A 2,477-nucleotide genomic window follows, 5' to 3' on the forward strand; every position below is an offset into this window, starting at 1 on the left:
TCCAAAAACTTCACTGCAGTTTCCATCTGAATTGAACACTAGTGGCTGTACAATCGTTTTACACAAATTATGATTACAGGGGCAGATTATAATAAAGGCTTATTACACAGCTTCTTGATTCTTATTGGTCCGTTGATTCTTATTGTTCCGTGTCATTCCTAGGTCAGTTATATCACTGTCGTTATTATTAAAGCCATATTTGAGGCCAACATATCTTTCATATCTCTCATATCACACTGGAGAATACAATACACAATACATACAGCAACCAATGTTATAAAATGTTGACACATTCACAATCTTCTGTTTGAACATGCTGAACAAGTACTCACTGGAAATTTCAATTTTAAAGTGTTACAAAACATGCAGTTTGCTATAGGGAACCAAAATGGCTAGAAACGGCCCCTCGAGATGGCTGCTGTTTGCATATGCATGAAGTCAACAAAACAGCTTATTTCAGCATGGACTCGTAGGAGGAATGAATGGGCATAGGGTGGCATTTGAGACAAGACTTTAGTTAAGGCTGTTTCATTTGATGCTGTTTGGTCTGAATCATTGGGTTGTGGTTATTTAGTCTGAGGCCATTTCGTCTGAGGTCACTTTAGTGTTTATGTTTTTCCTGTGTTTTATTATCTGTGGCAGTTTGGAGCATCTGATGACTATCACTGAGGTCTGAGGATGTCCTGAAAAGTACACTGTACCAGACAAGCTTGCAGAACCATGAGGCCAGAGGTAACTCAAAGGTTACCAGCTGACTGAACCACACACTCTGGATATAACTTCACTCATTCCTTCTTCATTGCTCTCTTGTGTCCTCTAGCCATCAAAAGAGTTTCCTGCAATACTCTGCAAAGGTAACAAACCTCTTTCCCTTGGGCTCAGAGCTTAAGTCAAATTACAGTAACATATTCTGACAGCCTGACCTGAGAAGGTTTCAGTCGCACCATATCAAACATTATTCATTATTCAGCTGCTCCGTTTACAAGTCACCAACCAGAAAAGCAACAGATTATTTTTTTTTAAATTTCCAAGAGAAATATGACATTCTGCAGGCAAAACACAAATCTTTTGGATGCTAACAGATCTTGTAGTACATGTAGTAATGTGTCACGTCACCTTAAAATAAAGCGTTGCCTTTGTTTTTCTTCTCATTTTATGTTAGTGTAGACCGCCTTGATTTGTGATTTTAGCCAAAAGGGGAGGCATTTTGATTAAACAATATGAAAATAACTTAAAGGTAGGGTAGGCTATTTCAGAGAGGCTAGCAATAGCAAGCTAGCTTTGAAAGCATGAGATCCCACCCTCCCAAAACACATGAACATGCACAGAAGATTCTGTGTTCCATTCGGAAAGGCTCATCCCTATGCCCTAATCCCTTCAAAGGGTTTACCCTCCGGAGTGAGAGCTTCGAAGGGATGAAGGGTGTAGGGGTCAAAAAAAAAAAAAAAAAAAAAAAACCTCTTCTTTTGGAATGCACTTCTGCGTCATCTTAATGAAACAATCAAGGAAGTGCCTTTGTCGCACATTTTGTACGCTGGTTAACCCCCCAGAAAACACGCATTTTGTTTAAAGTTAGTTTATTTATTTATTTACATTAAATATAATGTATATTGTGTCTATGTATTTGAAACATTTGAATGGACTGATAAAGGTAGCTGTTAAGTATTTTTGTTGAAGTACAATATCATTTTGACCATAATAATGTACCAAAATCTAACTCGTATAAATATTACAGTAGTATAGAAAAATACTATACATACATTTATAGGTAAAATCGAACTCCAAGCCCCCTGTACCCATTGTGTGATGTCAAACAACGTCCCTGTGCAAAGGATCATGGGGGCCCGAAGTGTCCATCAGTTGTACCCTTCAAAATCCTTCATTCCAAAGGGCCCTTTGAAGTGGCCAGTTTTGAGCACTTCGGTTTGGAACGACCCTTCAATATGGCGGCCATGATTGTTTTCACTCCGAAGTGCCCTTCGGAGGGCGATATATCCTATTTGGAATGCACAGAGAGTCTGCAAAGTGCCACGAGACAAGAGACGCATGGCGTTAAATTACCTCATGTCTCAAAGCACTTAACATTACAATATTAATGAACGTAAACAACTTACAGGGCTCTAAAGCCCAAAGTATACTTTGTTTTTTTTTTACAGTCGAACGCACAGCCTTGCAAAGTATACTTCATTTGACTCGTATGCATACACAGGCATTTGATGCAAGCACAGTTTTGAGCAATCTCTCGCCATGAGTTACAACCCATGTAAGTATCTTTATATTCTTTCATGGTAGAGTTGTACAAATGAAGGTACTTTCTAACCATCTATGTATGCCTCCATTGTTGCTATAGCTGCAATGCGTTCTGTTCTGTTTATGCAGTTTTACTTCAACTACCTTGTGAATTGATGCCCCCAGGGCATGGTTGCCACCTTGTGGATAAACTAATTACTGCAAAAAATAAATAAAATAAATGCGCA

This window comes from Megalobrama amblycephala, linkage group LG17 (assembly GCF_018812025.1).
Source record: "Megalobrama amblycephala isolate DHTTF-2021 linkage group LG17, ASM1881202v1, whole genome shotgun sequence".
Classification (NCBI taxonomy): domain Eukaryota; kingdom Metazoa; phylum Chordata; class Actinopteri; order Cypriniformes; family Xenocyprididae; genus Megalobrama; species Megalobrama amblycephala.